Raw genomic sequence first — 20465 nt, forward strand, 5'->3', positions numbered from 1 at the left:
GAGCCCGGTTTGCCCCGGGTGCGCACCTCGCCTGCACCTTGGCCGGGGTGGGCACCTTGGCTGGGTTTGCCCAGGGTGCGCTCCGAAGCGGGGTTACTGGAGCGCCCCCTCTTTTTTTGTCAGAGCGTTTGGTGGGGTTTCTCGCATTGGCTCTTCCCAGGCCCGGTTGTTGGGTGCGCTCCCACCCTGGCGCGCGCGAAGTTGGAAGTTGGGTTAATTGCCCGGGCGCGCACCTTCGCCAGGGTGGGCACCTTGGTGCGCACACCTTGGCTGGGCTGCGCACCAGGGCGGGCTCAAGATGGCACCAGCATTCCCTTTTTCTCACTATCTTTCAAAACGGAAATTTTAAAATCTCGTTTTTTTTTTGCCTTTTATGGAAATTAGTGAAGGCATCGCATCAAAGGTGCGCACCTCGCTGCCCACCTTGGTGTGCTCCGAGGTGCCCACCACGGTGCGCAACGCCGGTGCGAACCCGGGAGCGCCCCGATGTGTGCTCCAAGGTGCGGCGTGCACGAAGTCGGACCCCGGTTTGCCCCGGGTGCGCACCTCGCGTGCACCTTGGTGCGCACACCTTGGCTGGGTTGCGCGGCCTGGTGGGCACCATGGTGCGCACCAAGGAGCGCTCCGAAGTGTGCTCCAAGGTGCGGCGTGCACGAAGTCGGAGCCCGGTTTGCCCCGGGTACGCACCTCGCGTGCACCTTCGCCGGGGTGGGCACCTCGGCTGGGTTGCGCGCCCTGGTGCGCACCAAGGAGCGCTCCGAAGTGTGCTCCAAGGTGCGGCGTGCACGAAGTCGGAGCCCGGTTTGCCCCGGGTGCGCACCTTCGCCGCGGTGCGCACCATGGCGTGCACGAAGTCGGAGCCCGGTTTGCCCCGGGTGCGCACCTCGCGTGCACCTTCGGCGGGGTTGCGCGCCCTGGTGGGCACCATGGTGCGCACCAAGGAGCGCTCCGAAGTGTGCTCCAAGGTGCGGCGTGCACGAAGTCGGAGCCCGGTTTGCCCCGGGTGCGCACCTCGCGTGCACCTTCGGCGGGGTTGCGCGCCCTGGTGGGCACCATGGTGCGCACCAAGGAGCGCTCCGAAGTGTGCTCCAAGGTGCGGCGTGCACGAAGTCGGAGCCCGGTTTGCCCCGGGTGCGCACCTCGCGTGCACCTTCGCCGCGGTGGGCACCATGGCGTGCACGAAGTCGGAGCCCGGTTTGCCCCGGGTGCGCACCTCGCGTGCACCTTCGCCGGGGTGGGCACCTCGGCTGGGTTGCGCGCCCTGGTGCGCACCAAGGAGCGCTCCGAAGTGTGCTCCAAGGTGCGGCGTGCACGAAGTCGGAGCCCGGTTTGCCCCGGGTGCGCACCTCGCGTGCACCTTCGCCAGGGTGGGCACCTCGGTGCGCACACCTTCTCAATGTTTTCTTGCCTTTTCTGGAAATTGGTGAAGGCAGCGCATCAAAGGTGCGCACCTCGGTGTGCTCCGAGGTGCCCACGAAGTCGAAAGTCGGGTTAATTGCATTGTTTTCCCCGGGTGCGCTCCGAGGTGCGCAACATCGGCGCGCACCAAGGAGGGCTCCGAAGTGTGCTCCAAGGTGCGCACGATGGCGTGCACCTCTGGTGCGCACGATTCGGAGCTCGGTTTGACCGGGGTGCGCACACCTTGGCTGGGTTGCGCACCTTTTGTGCGCTCCAAGGTGCGCACGAAGTCGGAGCTCGGTTTGCCCCGGGTGCGCACCTTCGCCAGGGTGCGCACCTTGATGCGCACGCCTTGGCTGGGCTGCGCACCTTGGTGGGCGCCATGGTGCGCACCTTTCGTGCGCTCCAAGGTGCGCACGAAGTCGGAGCTCGGTTTGCCCCGGGTGCGCACCTTGGTGGGCGCCATGGTGCACTCCGAGGTGCCCAAGATTGGTGCGCACCAAGGAGCGCTCCGAAGTGCGCTCCAAGGTGCGCGCGAAGTCGAAAGTTGGGTTAATTGTCCGGTTTGCCTCGGGTGCGCACCTTGCGTGCACCTTCGCCAGGGTGGGCGCCTTGGTGCGCACACCTTGGCTGGGCTGCGCACACCTTGGCACCCGCGTTTCCTTCATTTTAAATTTTTTTTTTTTACAATCTCTCAAGTGGGAAATTCTATAATCTCAACTTTTTTTGCCTTTTCAGGAAACTTTTGAATGGAGCGCATCATTGGTGCGCTCCGAAGTGTGCTCCAAAGCTCTCTCCAGCTGCGTGCACCTGCCCCGGCCGCGCACCCGGCCCCGCCCAGCTTCGCTCACCTGTCCCGGGCGTCTGGTGCGGAACCTTAGAGTAAGAAACATCACCGTGCACCTTGGCCAACGTGCGCGACTCGACCGAGCGCGCACTGGCCGAGGTGCACACCGATTTCACCTGGGTGCGCGCGCAGCACCTCGGGCGCACCGGGGTGCGCGCACAACGCCCGGGTTGCACCGTGGCCTGTGTGCTCGGGGCGCCTCGGGTGCGCGCTCGGTGTCGCCCCCGCGCGCGCGGTAGTGCGGGCAGCGCACCCCGGCCCGGCCCGGCCCCGACGAGAACGCAAACGGGCAAAAGGTTTATTCAAATAGCATTGCGATGCCCGGCGAAAAACTAAAAAAGGGTGCAACACCGGGACTTCCCGGGAGGTCACCCATCCCAGTACTACTCCGGCCCAAGCGCGCTTAACTGCGGAGTTCTGATGGGATCCGGTGCACTAACGCTGGTATGATCGCACCCGTTATGAGCTTGTCGCAGTGTGTACTTAGCAAACCGCGACCCACGTGCGAATCCACCCCGGCCACCCACCCCCGTCGAGGTGCACACCCTCCCTCGCGAAGTGCGCCCCGTTCGCCAAGTGTGAGCCCTGCCCGGGTGCGCGCACCTTGCTAGGGCGTCGGGTGTGCACCCGGCCCGGCCTACGTGCGTGCACCTGTAGGGGGCGTCGTGTGCGTGCAGTGTCCCGTCTGCAACGCGGTGCCCACACACCACCTCGGGCGCAACGACCTGCGCTCACATGTGGGCCGAGTGCACCTTGGTGCATGTTCGGGGCGCCTCGGGTGCACGCTCGATCTTGCCCCGGTGCACCAAGGCGCTCGGTTTGCCCCGGGTGCGCACTTGGTGCAAGGTGGGCACCCAAAATAGGGATCAAGCACCAAAACACAAGTTTCGGGATGCAAAATGGGACCCAAGGACCACAAATGCGTTCCAAGACCCATGATGGGTCCACGAGAACAAAAATGTGTTCCGAGACTTAATAAACAAATATTGGGTTTTAGGAGAAGAAACATGCTCTGATGCCCAAAACGAGAATCGACCCCGAAAAGGCCACAGGCCAAAAGTGGGATGCGAGACAAAAAAAAATGGGACCCGAGGACCAAAATTGGGTTCCCAGGTCGAAGACAGGGCAACCGGACAAGAAACGACCTCTAAGGCTCGAAATGAGTCCCGACGACTAAAACTTGACAAGAAGCACCCATCAGGCACCCAACTCGACACCCATGGGATGCCGACCCACCCGGGCTTCCACCTAGCACACCTTGGCACCCACCCACCCTCGCACCCAACCTCGCACCCAACTTAGCACCTTTGAACCCACATTGGCACTCACCCTGACCCTGGCACCTTGGAACCCACATTGGCACTCACCTTGACCCTGGCACCCACCTTTGCACTCACCTTGGGACCCACCCTGGCTCCCACCTCGGCACCCACCCAGACACCCACCTTGGTTCCTTGGCACCCACCTTGGATCCTTGGCACCCACCCCGACACCCACCTTGGCACGCAACTTGGCTACTTGCCACCCACCTTGGCTCCTTGACGCCCACCCCGACAACCACCCCGTGACCTACCCTGGCTAGGGTTGGTGCACACCCACCCTGGTGCCCACCTTGGCACCCACCCTATGACCCACCTTGGCACGCACCTTAGTACCCACCCCGTTACCCACCCTAGGACCCACCCCGTGACCCACCTTGGCCAGGGTGGGTGCCTTGGTGCGCACAACTTGCCTGGGCTGCACACCAGGGCGGGCTCAAGATGGCACCCGCGTTCCGTTTTTTTCACTATCTTTCAAAACGGAAATTTTAAAATCTCATTTTTTTCTTTTTTTTGCCTTTTCTGGAAATTAGTGAAGGCAGCGCATCAAAGGTGCGCAATGCTGGTGCGAACCCGGGAGCGCTCCGATGTGTGCTCCAAGGTGCGGCGTGCACGAAGTCCGAGCCCGGTTTGCCCCGGGTGCGCACCTCGCGTGCACCTTCGCCGGGGTGAGCACCTTGGCTGGGTTGCGCGCCCTGGTGCGTACCAAGGAGCGCTCTGAAGTGTGCTCCAAGGTGCGGCGTGCACGAAGTCGGAGCCCGGTTTGCCCCGGGTGTGCACCTCGGGTGCGCACCTCGCGTGCACCTTCGCTGCGGTGGGCACCTTGGCTGGGTTGCGCGCCTTGGTGGGCACCATGCAGTGCACGAAGTCGGAGCCCGGTTTGCCCCGGGCGCGCACCTCCGCCAGGGTGGGCACCTTGGTGCGCACAACTTGCCTGGGCTGCGCATCAGGAAGGGCTCAAGATGGCACCCGCGTTCCGTTTTTTTCACTATCTTTCAGAACGGAAATTTTAAAATATCGTTTTTTTTTGCCTTTTCTGGAAATTAGTGAAGGCAGCGCATCAAAGGTGCGCAACGCTGGTGCGAACCTGGGAGCGCTCCGATGTGTGCTCCAAGGTGCGGCGTGCACGAAGTCGGAGCCCGGTTTGCCTCGGGTGCGCCCTGGTGGGCACCATGGTGCGCACCAAGGAGCGCTCCGAAGTGTGCTCCAAGGTGCGGCCTGCACGAAGTCGGAGCCCGGTTTGCCCCGGGTGTGCACCTCGGGTGGGCACCTTGGTGCGCATGCCTTGCCTGGGCTGCGCACCAGGGCGGGCTCAAGATGGCACCCGCGTTCCTTTTTTTTCACTATCTTTCAAAACGGAAATTTTAAAATCTCATTTTTTTTTGCCTTTTTCTGGAAATTAGTGAAGGCAGCGCATCAAAGGTGCGCACCTCGCTGCCCACCACGGTGCGCAACGCCGGTGGGCACCCGGGAGTGCTTCGAAGTGTGCTCCAAGGTGCTGCGTGCACGTTGTCGGAGCCCGGTTTGCCCCGGGTGCGCACCTCGCGTGCACCTTCGTCGGGGTGGGCACCTTGGCTTGGTTTGCCCCGGCTGCGCTCCGAAGCGGGGTTATTGGAGCGCCGCCTCTTTTTTTGTCGGAGCGTTTGGTGGGGTTTCTCGCATTGGCTCTTCCGAGGCCCGGTTGCCACCCTGGCGCGCACGAAGTCGGAAGTAGGGTTAATTGCCCGGGTGCGCACCTTTGCCAGGGTGGCACCTTACCTGGGCTGCGCACCAGGGCGGGCTCAAGATGGCACGCGCGTTCCGTTTTTTTCACTATCTTTCAAAACGGAAATTTTAAAATCTCCTTTTTTTTTTGCCTTTTCTGGAAATTAGTGAAGGCAGCGCATCAAAGGTGCGCACCTCGCTGCCCACCTTGGTGTGCTCTGAGGTGCGCACCCGGGAGCGCTACGAAGTGTGCTCCAAGGTGCGGCGTGCACGTTGTCGGAGCCCGGTTTGCCCCGGGTGCGCACCTCGCCTGCACCTTGGCCGGGGTGGGCACCTTGGCTGGGTTTGCCCAGGGTGCGCTCCGAAGCGGGGTTACTGGAGCGCCCCCTCTTTTTTTGTCAGAGAGTTTGGTGGGGTTTCTCGCATTGGCTCTTCCCAGGCCCGGTTGTTGGGTGCGCTCCCACCCTGGCGCGCGCGAAGTTGGAAGTTGGGTTAATTGCCCGGGCGCGCACCTTCGCCAGGGTGGGCACCTTGGTGCGCAAACCTTGGCTGGGCTGCGCACCAGGGCGGGCTCAAGATGGCACCAGCATTCCCTTTTTCTCACTATCTTTCAAAACGGAAATTTTAAAATCTCGTTTTTTTTTTGCCTTTTATGGAAATTAGTGAAGGCATCGCATCAAAGGTGCGCACCTCGCTGCCCACCTTGGTGTGCTCCGAGGTGCCCACCACGGTGCGCAACGCCGGTGCGAACCCGGGAGCGCCCCGATGTGTGCTCCAAGGTGCGGCGTGCACGAAGTCGGACCCCGGTTTGCCCCGGGTGCGCACCTCGCGTGCACCTTGGTGCGCACACCTTGGCTGGGTTGCGCGGCCTGGTGGGCACCATGGTGCGCACCAAGGAGCGCTCCGAAGTGTGCTCCAAGGTGCGGCGTGCACGAAGTCGGAGCCCGGTTTGCCCCGGGTGCGCACCTTCGCCGCGGTGGGCACCATGGCGTGCACGAAGTCGGAGCCCGGTTTGCCCCGGGTGCGCACCTCGCGTGCACCTTCGCCGGGGTGGGCACCTCGGCTGGGTTGCGTGCCCTGGTGCGCACCAAGGAGCGCTCTGAAGTGTGCTCCAAGGTGCGGCGTGCACGAAGTCGGAGCCCGGTTTGCCCCGGGTGTGCACCTCGGGTGCGCACCTCGCGTGCACCTTCGCTGCGGTGGGCACCTTGGCTGGGTTGCGCGCCTTGGTGGGCACCATGCAGTGCACGAAGTCGGAGCCCGGATTGCCCCGGGCGCGCACCTCCGCCAGGGTGGGCACCTTGGTGCGCACAACTTGCCTGGGCTGCGCACCAGGAAGGGCTCAAGATGGCACCCGCGTTCCGTTTTTTTCACTATCTTTCAGAACGGAAATTTTAAAATCTCGTTTTTTTTTGCCTTTTCTGGAAATTAGTGAAGGCAGCGCATCAAAGGTGCGCAACGCTGGTGCGAACCTGGGAGCGCTCCGATGTGTGCTCCAAGGTGCGGCGTGCACGAAGTCGGACCCCGGTTTGCCCCGGGTGCGCACCTCGCGTGCACCTTGGTGCGCACACCTTGGCTGGGTTGCGCGCCCTGGTGGGCACCATGGTGCGCACCAAGGAGCGCTCCGAAGTGTGCTCCAAGGTGCGGCGTGCACGAAGTCGGAGCCCGGTTTGCCCCGGGTGCGCACCTCGCGTGCACCTTCGCCGCGGTGGGCACCATGGCGTGCACGAAGTCGGAGCCCGGTTTGCCCCGGGTGCGCACCTCGCGTGCACCTTCGCCGGGGTGGGCACCTTGGTGTGCAGACCTTGGCTGGGTTGCGCGCCCTGGTGGGCACCATGGTGCGCACCAAGGAGCGCTCCGAAGTGTGCTCCAAGGTGCGGCCTGCACGAAGTCGGAGCCCGGTTTGCCCCGGGTGTGCACCTCGGGTGGGCACCTTGGTGCGCATGCCTTGCCTGGGCTGCGCACCAGGGCGGGCTCAAGATGGCACCCGCGTTCCTTTTTTTTCACTATCTTTCAAAACGGAAATTTTAAAATCTCATTTTTTTTTGCCTTTTTCTGGAAATTAGTGAAGGCAGCGCATCAAAGGTGCGCACCTCGCTGCCCACCACGGTGCGCAACGCCGGTGGGCACCCGGGAGTGCTTCGAAGTGTGCTCCAAGGTGCTGCGTGCACGTTGTCGGAGCCCGGTTTGCCCCGGGTGCGCACCTCGCGTGCACCTTCGTCGGGGTGGGCACCTTGGCTGGGTTTGCCCCGGCTGCGCTCCGAAGCGGGGTTATTGGAGCGCCGCCTCTTTTTTTGTCGGAGCGTTTGGTGGGGTTTCTCGCATTGGCTCTTCCGAGGCCCGGTTGCCACCCTGGCGCGCACGAAGTCGGAAGTAGGGTTAATTGCCCGGGTGCGCACCTTTGCCAGGGTGGGCACCTTACCTGGGCTGCGCACCAGGGCGGGCTCAAGATGGCACGCGCGTTCCGTTTTTTTCACTATCTTTCAAAACGGAAATTTTAAAATCTCCTTTTTTTTTTGCCTTTTCTGGAAATTAGTGAAGGCAGCGCATCAAAGGTGCGCACCTCGCTGCCCACCTTGGTGTGCTCTGAGGTGCGCACCCGGGAGCGCTACGAAGTGTGCTCCAAGGTGCGGCGTGCACGTTGTCGGAGCCCGGTTTGCCCCGGGTGCGCACCTCGCCTGCACCTTGGCCGGGGTGGGCACCTTGGCTGGGTTTGCCCAGGGTGCGCTCCGAAGCGGGGTTACTGGAGCGCCCCCTCTTTTTTTGTCAGAGCGTTTGGTGGGGTTTCTCGCATTGGCTCTTCCCAGGCCCGGTTGTTGGGTGCGCTCCCACCCTGGCGCGCGCGAAGTTGGAAGTTGGATTAATTGCCCGGGCGCGCACCTTCGCCAGGGTGGGCACCTTGGTGCGCACACCTTGGCTGGGCTGCGCACCAGGGCGGGCTCAAGATGGCACCAGCATTCCCTTTTTCTCACTATCTTTCAAAACGGAAATTTTAAAATCTCGTTTTTTTTTTGCCTTTTATGGAAATTAGTGAAGGCATCGCATCAAAGGTGCGCACCTCGCTGCCCACCTTGGTGTGCTCCGAGGTGCCCACCACGGTGCGCAACGCCGGTGCGAACCCGGGAGCGCCCCGATGTGTGCTCCAAGGTGCGGCGTGCACGAAGTCGGACCCCGGTTTGCCCCGGGTGCGCACCTCGCGTGCACCTTGGTGCGCACACCTTGGCTGGGTTGCGCGGCCTGGTGGGCACCATGGTGCGCACCAAGGAGCGCTCCGAAGTGTGCTCCAAGGTGCGGCGTGCACGAAGTCGGAGCCCGGTTTGCCCCGGGTACGCACCTCGCGTGCACCTTCGCCGGGGTGGGCACCTCGGCTGGGTTGCGCGCCCTGGTGCGCACCAAGGAGCGCTCCGAAGTGTGCTCCAAGGTGCGGCGTGCACGAAGTCGGAGCCCGGTTTGCCCCGGGTGCGCACCTTCGCCGCGGTGCGCACCATGGCGTGCACGAAGTCGGAGCCCGGTTTGCCCCGGGTGCGCACCTCGCGTGCACCTTCGGCGGGGTTGCGCGCCCTGGTGGGCACCATGGTGCGCACCAAGGAGCGCTCCGAAGTGTGCTCCAAGGTGCGGCGTGCACGAAGTCGGAGCCCGGTTTGCCCCGGGTGCGCACCTCGCGTGCACCTTCGGCGGGGTTGCGCGCCCTAGTGGGCACCATGGTGCGCACCAAGGAGCGCTCCGAAGTGTGCTCCAAGGTGCGGCGTGCACGAAGTCGGAGCCCGGTTTGCCCCGGGTGCGCACCTCGCGTGCACCTTCGCCGCGGTGGGCACCATGGCGTGCACGAAGTCGGAGCCCGGTTTGCCCCGGGTGCGCACCTCGCGTGCACCTTCGCCGGGGTGGGCACCTCGGCTGGGTTGCGCGCCCTGGTGCGCACCAAGGAGCGCTCCGAAGTGTGCTCCAAGGTGCGGCGTGCACGAAGTCGGAGCCCGGTTTGCCCCGGGTGCGCACCTCGCGTGCACCTTCGCCAGGGTGGGCACCTCGGTGCGCACACCTTCTCAATGTTTTCTTGCCTTTTCTGGAAATTGGTGAAGGCAGCGCATCAAAGGTGCGCACCTCGGTGTGCTCCGAGGTGCGAACCCGAGAGCGCTCCGAGGTGCCCACGAAGTCGAAAGTCGGGTTAATTGCATTGTTTTCCCCGGGTGCGCTCCGAGGTGCGCAACATCGGCGCGCACCAAGGAGGGCTCCGAAGTGTGCTCCAAGGTGCGCACGATGGCGTGCACCTCTGGTGCGCACGATTCGGAGCTCGGTTTGACCGGGGTGCGCACACCTTGGCTGGGTTGCGCACCTTTTGTGCGCTCCAAGGTGCGCACGAAGTCGGAGCTCGGTTTGCCCCGGGTGCGCACCTTCGCCAGGGTGCGCACCTTGATGCGCACGCCTTGGCTGGGCTGCGCACCTTGGTGGGCGCCATGGTGCGCACCTTTCGTGCGCTCCAAGGTGCGCACGAAGTCGGAGCTCGGTTTGCCCCGGGTGCGCACCTTGGTGGGCGCCATGGTGCACTCCGAGGTGCCCAAGATTGGTGCGCACCAAGGAGCGCTCCGAAGTGCGCTCCAAGGTGCGCGCGAAGTCGAAAGTTGGGTTAATTGTCCGGTTTGCCTCGGGTGCGCACCTTGCGTGCACCTTCGCCAGGGTGGGCGCCTTGGTGCGCACACCTTGGCTGGGCTGCGCACACCTTGGCACCCGCGTTTCCTTCATTTTAAATTTTTTTTTTTTACAATCTCTCAAGTGGGAAATTCTATAATCTCAACTTTTTTTGCCTTTTCAGGAAACTTTTGAATGGAGCGCATCATTGGTGCGCTCCGAAGTGTGCTCCAAAGCTCTCTCCAGCTGCGTGCACCTGCCCCGGCCGCGCACCCGGCCCCGCCCAGCTTCGCTCACCTGTCCCGGGCGTCTGGTGCGGAACCTTAGAGTAAGAAACATCACCGTGCACCTTGGCCAACGTGCGCGACTCGACCGAGCGCGCACTGGCCGAGGTGCACACCGATTTCACCTGGGTGCGCGCGCAGCACCTCGGGCGCACCGGGGTGCGCGCACAACGCCCGGGTTGCACCGTGGCCTGTGTGCTCGGGGTGCCTCGGGTGCGCGCTCGGTGTCGCCCCCGCGCGCGCGGTAGTGCGGGCAGCGCACCCCGGCCCGGCCCGGCCCCGACGAGAACGCAAACGGGCAAAAGGTTTATTCAAATAGCATTGCGACGCCCGGCGAAAAACTAAAAAAGGGTGCAACACCGGGACTTCCCGGGAGGTCACCCATCCCAGTACTACTCCGGCCCAAGCGCGCTTAACTGCGGAGTTCTGATGGGATCCGGTGCACTAATGCTGGTATGATCGCACCCGTTATGAGCTTGTCGCAGTGTGTACTTAGCAAACCGCGACCCACGTGCGAATCCACCCCGGCCACCCACCCCCGTCGAGGTGCACACCCTCCCTCGCGAAGTGCGCCCCGTTCGCCAAGTGTGAGCCCTGCCCGGGTGCGCGCACCTTGCTAGGGCGTCGGGTGTGCACCCGGCCCGGCCTACGTGCGTGCACCTGGAGGGGGCGTCGTGTGCGTGCAGTGTCCCGTCTGCAACGCGGTGCCCACACACCACCTCGGGCGCAACGACCTGCGCTCACATGTGGGCCGAGTGCACCTTGGTGCATGTTCGGGGCGCCTCGGGTGCACGCTCGATCTTGCCCCGGTGCACCAAGGCGCTCGGTTTGCCCCGGGTGCGCACTTGGTGCAAGGTGGGCACCCAAAATAGGGATCAAGCACCAAAACACAAGTTTCGGGATGCAAAATGGGACCCAAGGACCACAAATGCGTTCCAAGACCCATGATGGGTCCACGAGAACAAAAATGTGTTCCGAGACTTAATAAACAAATATTGGGTTTTAGGAGAAGAAACATGCTCTGATGCCCAAAACGAGAATCGACCCCGAAAAGGCCACAGGCCAAAAGTGGGATGCGAGACAAAAAAAAATGGGACCCGAGGACCAAAATTGGGTTCCCAGGTCGAAGACAGGGCAACCGGACAAGAAACGACCTCTAAGGCTCGAAATGAGTCCCGACGACTAAAACTTGACAAGAAGCACCCATCAGGCACCCAACTCGACACCCATGGGATGCCGACCCACCCGGGCTTCCACCTAGCACACCTTGGCACCCACCCACCCTCGCACCCAACCTCGCACCCAACTTAGCACCTTTGAACCCACATTGGCACTCACCCTGACCCTGGCACCTTGGAACCCACATTGGCACTCACCTTGACCCTGGCACCCACCTTTGCACTCACCTTGGGACCCACCCTGGCTCCCACCTCGGCACCCACCCAGACACCCACCTTGGTTCCTTGGCACCCACCTTGGATCCTTGGCACCCACCCTGACACCCACCTTGGCACGCAACTTGGCTACTTGCCACCCACCTTGGCTCCTTGACGCCCACCCCGACAACCACCCCGTGACCTACCCTGGCTAGGGTTGGTGCACACCCACCCTGGTGCCCACCTTGGCACCCACCCTATGACCCACCTTGGCACGCACCTTAGTACCCACCCCGTTACCCACCCTAGGACCCACCCCGTGACCCACCTTGGCCAGGGTGGGTGCACCCACCCTGGTGCCCACCTTGGCACCCACCCATCCTAGCACCCAGCCTGTGACCGGGCTTGGAACCCAACCTTGCACCCGCACCCGTCTTGGCCAGTGTGGGTGCGCACCCATCCTGGCACCCACGTTGTGACACACCCTTTAACCCACGCACCCTAGCACCCACGTTGGCACCCACCTTGGAACCCAACCTAGCAACTTGGCACCCACCCCGTGACCCACCTTGGCATCCACCATAGCAGTCGCCGACTTGGCACCCACCTCGGCACCCACCTTGACACTTGTGGACCCACCTTGCCACTCACCCTAGCATCGACCCATCCTAGCACCCACCCTGGCACCTTTGCACCCTAGCACTCACCCATCCTAGCACCTAACCTGTGACCCACCTTGACACTCACCCTCGCACCCACCTTGGAACCCAACCTAGCACCCACCCACCCTGACACCAACCCTAGCACCTACCCACCCTTGCACCCACCCTGTGACCCATCTTGGCACCCACCCATCCTACCACTCAACCTATCACCCACCTTCTCACCCACCTTGGCATCCACCTTAGCACCCACCCACACTGGCACCTTGGCACCCACCTCGGGCAAGGTGGGTGCACACCCACCCTGGCACCCAATTTAGAACCCACCGAGCATGTTACCCACCTTGGCACCCACATTGCAGCCCACCCTAGTACCCACCCTATGACCCACATTGGCATCCACACCCTAGCACCCAGGCACCTCGACACCCGCCTTGACACCCACCCTAGCACTGAACCTGTGACCCACCTTGGAACTCACCCTAGAACCCACCCACCCTGTGAACCACCTTGGCATCCACCTTAGCACCCACCCACCTTGGCACCCACTCTAGCACTCACCCATCCTAACACCCAACTTGTTACCCACCTTGGCACCCGCCCTCGCGTCCACCTTGAAACCCACCCTAGCACCCACCCACGCAGGAGCCCACCTTGGCACCCAACCTAACACCCACGCATCCTGGCACCCAACTTGTGACCCACCTTGGAACCCACCCTAGTACCCACCTTTGAACCCACTATATCACCAACCCACCTTGGCACCCACCCTATGACCCTCTTTGGAATCCACCCTAGCACGCACCCACCCTGGCACCCACCATGGAGCGCACCCTAGCACCCACCCACCTCGGCACGCACCTCAACACCCACCTTGGTGTGCGCACTGCGCCAACCTCTCAAAGACCCTATGTGGTGCGCTCCAAAGTGTACACCTTTGGTGCGCTCCAAGGTGCGCACCTTTGGTGCACACCGAGGTGCACACCAAAGTGTGCACCGAGGTGAGCACCAAAGTGCACTCCAGGGTGCACACCAAGGCGTGCACCTTTGGTGCGGTCAATGCAAACGAATTCGGAAGTTGGGGTCGATGTCCTAATCGCTGCTGCAGACTACACGTATGAGAATCGGACAAATAGCTTTATATAGGGGAGGTGTTGCGTTTGATGGGTCGACTCCCCTGGTTGTGTGCACTGCACCAACTTCAAAGACCCTGTCTTGTTTAAGAAGTCAAAAGTTGGGGTGGATGTCCTAATCATTGCTGCAGTCTACGCATGTATGAGAATCAGACAAATAGCTTATATAGGGGAGGTGTTGCATTCGGTGGGTTGACTCCCCTGGTTGTGCGCACTGCGCCAACCTCAAAGACCCCGCATAGCAGAAGAAGTCGGAAGTCGGATTTTGGTGAGCACCAAGGCGTGCACCTTTGGTGCGGTCAACGCAGACGAATTCAGAAGTTGGGGTGGATGTCCTAATCGTTGTTGCAGGCTACACATGTATGAGAATCAGACAAATAGCTTATATAGGGGAGGTGTTGGGTTTGATGGGTCAACTCCCTTGGTTGTGCGCATTACGCCAACCTCAAAGACCTTGTTTTCGTTAAGAAGTCAAAAGTTGGGGTCAATGTCCTAATGGCTCCTGCAGGCTACACATGTATGAGAATCGGACAAATAGCTTATATAGGGGAGGTGTTGGGTTTGATGGGTCGACTCCCCTGGTTGTGCGCATTACGTCAACCTCAAAGACCTTGTTTTCGTTAAGAAGTCAAAAGTTGGGGTCGATGTCCTAATTGCTCCTGTAGACTACACATGTATGAGAATCAGACAAATAGCTTATATAGGGGAGGTGTTGGGTTTGATGGGTTGACTCCCCTAGTTGTTCGCATTACACCAACCTCAAAGACCTTGTTTTCGTTTAGAAGCCGAAAGTTGGGGTCGATGTCCTAATTGCTCCTGCAGGCTACGCATGTATGAGAATCAGACAAATAGCTTATATAGGGGAGGTGTTGGGTTTGATGGGTCGACTCCCCTGGTTGTGCGCATTGCGCCAACCTCAAAGACCCTGCATTGCGGATGAAGTCGAAAGTCAGAGTTTGGTGTGCTACAAGGTGTGGTCGAAGGTGCTCACCTAGGTGTGCACCTTTGGAGCACAGGAAAAGTGCCCTCCAAAAGTGCGCACCTTTGGAGTGCACAAAAGTGCCCTCCAAAAGTGCGCACCTTTGGAGCGCAGAAAAGTGCCCTCCAAAAAGTGCCCTCCAAAAGTGCGCACCTTTGGAGCGCAGAAAAGTGCCCTCCAAAAAGTGCCCTCCAAAAGTGCGCACCTTTGGAGCGCAGAAAAGTGCCCTCCAAAAAGTGCCCTCCAAAAGTGCGCACCTTTGGAGCGCAGAAAAGTGCCCTCCAAAAAGTGCCCTCCAAAAGTGCGCACCTTTGGAGCGCAGAAAAGTGCCCTCCAAAAAGTGCCCTCCAAAAGTGCGCACCTTTGGAGCGCAGAAAAGTGCCCTCCAAAAAGTGCCCTCCAAAAGTGCGCACCTTTGGAGCGCAGAAAAGTGCCCTCCAAAAAGTGCCCTCCAAAAGTGCGCACCTTTGGAGCGCAGAAAAGTGCCCTCCAAAAAGTGCCCTCCAAAAGTGCGCACCTTTGGAGCGCAGAAAAGTGCCCTCCAAAAAGTGCCCTCCAAAAGTGCGCACCTTTGGAGCGCAGAAAAGTGCCCTCCAAAAGTGCGCACTTTTGGTGCGCACCAAGGCGCTGGTTCGGTCGTTGCAGGCGAGTTCGGAAGTTGGGGTCGATGTCCTGAGCGGAGGTGCAAACTACACAGGTGTCGGAATCGGACAAATAGCTTATATAGGGGAGGTGTATGCTTCGATGGGTCGACTCCCCAGGTTGAGCGCACCGCGCCAACCTCAAAGACCCTACGGTATGGATGAAGTCGGAAGTTGGGTCCGATGACCGATTCGATTAGTAGGTATGCTCATGAGGTCGGAATTTGGGTCCGATGACCTGCCATGTGCAGGAAGGCGAATGTTGACACTGTGCGTTGCAAGGTGCACACCAAGGCGCTGGTGCGGTCTTTTTAGTCGAGTTCGGAAGTTGGGGTCGATGTCCTGATCGGAGGTGCAAGCTACACAGGTGTGGGAATCGGACAAATAGCTTATATAGGGGAGGTGTATGCTTCGTTGGGTCGACTCCCCGGGTTGAGCGCACCGCGCCAACCTCAAAGACCCTACGGTATGGATGAAGTCGGAAGTTGGGTCCGATGACCGATTCGATATGTAGGCATACTCGCGAGGTCAGAATTTGGGTCCGATGACCTGCCACGTGCAGGAAGGCGAATGTTGGCACTGTGCGTTGCAAGGTGCGCACCAAGGCGCTGGTTCGGTCGTTGGAGGCGAGTTCGGAAGTTGGGGTCGATGTCTTGATCGGAGGTGCAAACTACACAGGTGTGGGAATCGGACAAATAGCTTATATAGGGGAGGTGTATGCTTCGTTGGGTCGACTCCCCGGGTTGAGCGCACCGCGCCAACCTCAAAGACCCTACGGTATGGATGAAGTCGGAAGTTGGGTCCGATGACCGATTCGATATGTAGGCATACTCGCGAGGTCGGAATTTGGGTCCGATGACCTGCCATGTGCAGGAAGGCGAATGTTGGGACTGTGCGTCGCAAGGTGCGCACCAAGGCGCTGGTGCCGTCGTTGCAGTCGAGTTCGGAAGTTGGGGTCGATGTCCTGGTCAGAGGTGCAAACTACACAGGTGTGGGAATCGGACAAATAGCTTATATAGGGGAGGTGTATGCTTCGATGGGTCGACTCCCTGGGTTGAGCGCACCGCGCCAACCTCAAAGACCCTACAGTATGGATGAAGTCGGAAGTTGGGTCCGATGACCGATTCGATACGTAGGCATATTGGCGAGGTCTGAATTTGTGTCCGATGACCTGCCATGCGCAGGAAGGCGGAATTTGGGTCCGATGACCGAGTTGATGGCGTGCCATGCGCAGAAAGGCGGAATTTGGGTCCGATGACCGAGTTGATGTTGATGGCCCGCCATGCACAGGAAGGCGGAATTTGGGTCCGATGACCGATTTGAAGGCGTGCCATACGCAAAAAGGCGGAGTTTGGGTCCGATGACCGAGTTGATATTGATGGCCCGCCATGCGCAGGAAGGCGGAATTTGGGTCCGATGACCTGACATACGCATGGAGTCCGACTCGGGGGCCGATGTTCGATTCGATGACTTGCATTGTGGGTAAAGTCGGAAGTTGTGGTCTTTGACCCGATTCGATGACCAGACTTCGGCTGCTTGAGAATCGGACAAATAACTTATATAGGGGAGGTAGTGTTCTCGAGCATCCTCCCCCCGTGCCCGTTTATGTCGATTGATGCTGGTGCTCGACTGGTTGGAGCGCTCGGATGCAAAAATCTTGCACCAGGATTTATCGATTGTGATGGACACGGCAAGTCTCCTGATTGCTATGCAGGAGCTCATCGTGAATCTCTATGCGGCCTTGGTATGGACTCGACCTGCGGAATGGTTCGGCAATGGTAGTCGCTCCAACACGTCCTTGCAATGGCCACAGAGGTGATTCGACTAGAGCTCCAGTCTAGCTTTTGGGTTGCTTGGCGGACTGGTATAGCCGCGATCGAGTTCCGGCCATGAACGTTTTAGATAGCTCTTGGGCTTTCTGGGACGGAAGTCGGAAGTTTGGGCTGTTGTCCGATTTGATGACCATTCTTCGGATGTGTGAGAATCGGACAAATAACTTATATAGGGGACTGTGTTGTCTCACGCAGCCCCCTCCGTGCCCCTCTATCTCGACCGATGTTGGTGCTTGAAAGGGTTGGGATCGCTCGGATTTATAAACGTGCACCACCATTTGTCGAGTGTGAGGGACGCGGCAGGTCTCCTAAATGCTATGCGGGCGCTCTCTGAGAATCTCTATCCGGCCTCGACACAGACTAGTCTTGCTGAATGGTTTGGCACTGGTAGTCGATCCAACACGTCGTTGTTGTGGCCGCCTAGGCGATTCGATTCGAGCCCCCGTCTAGCTTTTGGGTTGCTTGGCGGATTTTGCCCTATCCGCAAGTGAGCTCGGTCCCTAAACGTTCGAGAAACCCGATTGCTATGCGCCGACTCTCTTTCTTGCGAGCCTCCATCTAGCTTTTGGGTCTCTACGGAACGGAAGTCGGAATCTGGGACCGTTGTTTGATTCGACGAGGCAGACTACGGTTGTGCGAGAATCGGACAAATAACTTATATAGGGGAGGTGTTGACTGGAGCATTCTCCCCCGTGCCCCTCTAACTCGACCAATGCTGGCGCTCGAACGGTGGTAGCGCTCGGATTTTCATTGAGCGCCAGCATTGGTCGATTTAGAGGGGCATGCGAGATTCCCGAATGCTATGCGAGGGCTCTAACGGAAATGTCTATTGGTTTCGGTATGGATGCAATTGCGAGTGGTTCGGCAAAGGTAGTCGTTCCGATGCGTCCATGTCGTGGCCAAATCGATAATTCGATTTGAGCCCTCGTATAGCATTTGGGTCTCTCGATGTGATTCCGCATTCCAGTCCCTTTGGGCACTGCTTGAGCCGCATCCCAGGGGGTTCCCTTCCCAATAATCTGCCTCGCAACCCGATTGCTATGCGGTGAGGCTCCTCGGCCGCCTCGGAACTATCTGTGTATCAGACGCATCGCGGGATAAGGGGTTGGCAACGGTAGTCGCCCCAAGCGCGTCCGATGCTTGGACCATTCCGAGGCGGCCCTGAAGCCTCTTCCGTCTAGCCGTTGGGTCCTTCTCGCCGCATCCCTCGCCTCGCACCCCGATTGCTATGCGGTGAGGCTCCTCGGCCGCCTCGGAACTATCTGTGTATCGGACGCGTCGCGGGATAAGGGGTTGTCACTGGTAGTCGCCCCAAGCGCGTCCGATGCTTGGACCATTCCGAGGCGGCCCTGAAGCCTCTTCCGTCTAGCCGTTGGGTCCTTCTCGCCGCATCCCTCGCCTCGCACCCCGATTGCTATGCGGTGAGGCTCCTCGGCCGCCTCGGAACTATCTGTGTATCGGACGCGTCGCGGGATAAGGGGTTGTCATTGGTAGTCGCCCCAAGCGCGTCCGATGCTTGGACCATTCCGAGGCGGCCCTGAAGCCTCTTCCGTCTAGCCGTTGGGTCCTTCTCGCCGCATCCCTCGCCTCGCACCCCGATTGCTATGCGGTGAGGCTCCTCGGCCGCCTCGGAACTATCTGTGTATCGGACGCGTCGCGGGATAAGGGGTTGTCACTGGTAGTCGCCCCAAGCGCGTCCGATGCTTGGACCATTCCGAGGCGGCCCTGAAGCCTCTTCCGTCTAGCCGTTGGGTCCTTCTCGCCGCATCCCTCGCCTCGCACCCCGATTGCTATGCGGTGAGGCTCCTCGGCCGCCTCGGAACTATCTGTGTATCGGACGCGTCGCGGGATAAGGGGTTGTCACTGGTAGTCGCCCCAAGCGCGTTCGATGCTTGGACCATTCCGAGGCGGCCCTGAAGCCTCTTCCGTCTAGCCGTTGGGTCCTTCTCGCCGCATCCCTCGCCTCGCACCCCGATTGCTATGCGGTGAGGCTCCTCGGCCGCCTTGGAACTATCTGTGTATCGGACGCGTCGCGGGATAAGGGGTTGTCACTGGTAGTCGCCCCAAGCGCGTCCGATGCTTGGACCATTCCGAGGCGGACCCGAAGCCTCTTCCGTCTAGCCGTTGGGTCCTTCTCGCCGCATCCTTCGCCTCGCACCCCGATTGCTATGCGGTGAGGCTCCTCGGCCGCCTCGGAACTATCTGTGTATCGGACGCGTCGCGGGATAAGGGGTTGTCACTGGTAGTCGCCCCAAGCGCGTCCGATGCTTGGACCATTCCGAGGCGGACCCGAAGCCTCTTCCGTCTAGCCGTTGGGTCCTTCTTGCCGCATCCCTCGCCTCGCACCCCGATTGCTATGCGGTGAGGCTCCTCGGCCGCCTTGGAACTATCTGTGTATCGGACGCGTCGCGGGATAAGGGGTTGTCACTGGTAGTCGCCCCAAGCGCGTCCGATGCTTGGACCATTCCGAGGCGGACCCGAAGCCTCTTCCGTCTAGCCGTTGGGTCCTTCTCGCCGCATCCCTCGCCTCGCACCCCGATTGCTATGCGGTGAGGCTCCTCGGCCGCCTTGGAACTATCTGTGTATCGGACGCGTCGCGGGATAAGGGGTTGTCACTGGTAGTCGCCCCAAGCGCGTCCGATGCTTGGACCATTCCGAGGCGGACCCGAAGCCTCTTCCGTCTAGCCGTTGGGTCCTTCTCGCCGCATCCCTCGCCTCGCACCCCGATTGCTATGCGGTGAGGCTCCTCGGCCGCCTTGGAACTATCTGTGTATCGGACGCGTCGCGGGATAAGGGGTTGTCACTGGTAGTCGCCCCAAGCGCGTCCGATGCTTGGACCATTCCGAGGCGGCCCCGAAGCCTCTTCCGTCTAGCCGTTGGGTCCTTCTCGCCGCATCCCTCGCCTCGCACCCCGATTGCTATGCGGTGAGGCTCCTCGGCCGCCTTGGAACTATCTGTGTATCGGACGCGTCGCGGGATAAGGGGTTGTCACTGGTAGTCGCCCCAAGCGCGTCCGATGCTTGGACCATTCCGAGGCGGCCCCGAAGCCTCTTCCGTGTAGCCGTTGGGTCCTTCTCGCCGCATCCCTCGCCTCGCACCCCGATTGCTATGCGGTGAGGCTCCTCGGCCGCCTTGGAACTATCTGTGTATCGGACGCGTCGCGGGATAAGGGGTTGTCACTGGTAGTCGCCCCAAGCGCGTCCGATGCTTGGACCATTCCGAGGCGGACCTGAAGCCTCTTCCCTCTAGCCGTTGGGGCTTTCTCGCCGCATCCCTCGCCTCGCACCCTGATTGCTATGCTGTGAGGCTCCTCGGCCGCCTTGGAACTATCTGTGTATCGGACGCATCGCGGGATAAGGGGTTGGCAGTGGTAGTCGCCCCAAGCGCATCCGATGCTTGGACCATTCCGAGGCGGCCCTGCAGCCTCTTCCGTCTAGCCGTTGGGGCCATCTCGCCGCATCCCCCACCTCGCACCACGATTGCTATGCGGTGAGGCTCCTTGGCCGCCTCGGAACTATCTGTGTATCGGACGCATCGCGGGATAAGGGGTTGTCACTGGTAGTCGCCCCAAGCGCGTCCGATGCTTGGACTATTCCGAGGCGGCCCTGCAGCCTCTTCCGTCTAGCCGTTGGGGCCATCTCGCTGCATCCCCCACCTCCTCGGCCGCCTC

At 60.8% G+C, this 20465-nt stretch overlaps 2 non-coding genes across 2 annotated transcripts; both read right to left on the reverse strand.

Annotated features, from left to right (window-relative positions):
- Nucleotides 1-2584: 2584 nt before the first annotated feature.
- On the reverse strand, nucleotides 2585-2703 carry LOC131862485 (5S ribosomal RNA). The gene has a single exon (XR_009361499.1). It is a non-coding gene; the product is annotated as a 5S ribosomal RNA (ribosomal RNA).
- Nucleotides 2704-10520: 7817 nt separating this feature from the next.
- On the reverse strand, nucleotides 10521-10639 carry LOC131862511 (5S ribosomal RNA). Its single transcript, XR_009361524.1, has one exon. It is a non-coding gene; the product is annotated as a 5S ribosomal RNA (ribosomal RNA).
- Nucleotides 10640-20465: the final 9826 nt, after the last annotated feature.

The sequence above is a fragment of the Cryptomeria japonica genome, unplaced genomic scaffold (assembly GCF_030272615.1).
Source record: "Cryptomeria japonica unplaced genomic scaffold, Sugi_1.0 HiC_scaffold_43, whole genome shotgun sequence".
Lineage (NCBI taxonomy): Eukaryota > Viridiplantae > Streptophyta > Pinopsida > Cupressales > Cupressaceae > Cryptomeria > Cryptomeria japonica.